The following is a 233-nucleotide window of genomic DNA, read 5'->3' as shown; positions in this document are numbered from 1 at the left end:
GCCGTCCCTATGTCTCTTGTCCCTTGCAGCACGCTGCCAGCTGGTGCCTCCCCCCTTTCCGAAGCGTAACGGGGGAGGGGGCGGAACGCCGAGGGAGTTTGGGGTTTCACTTTTTCGTGAGACTTTGGAGAGGGATTCCCTCCCACTGCCCCCGCGGAGGGCTGTAGGACGGAGTGCGGAGGGGAGGGGGGCACGGCTGGGAGCGGGGTGTCCGGGGGCTTGCCCCCACCCCC

This window comes from Eurypyga helias, unplaced genomic scaffold, assembly GCF_000690775.1.
Source record: "Eurypyga helias isolate BGI_N326 unplaced genomic scaffold, ASM69077v1 scaffold9845, whole genome shotgun sequence".
Classification (NCBI taxonomy): Eukaryota; Metazoa; Chordata; class Aves; order Eurypygiformes; family Eurypygidae; genus Eurypyga; species Eurypyga helias.
Note: the sequence above shows the minus strand (reverse complement) of the source record.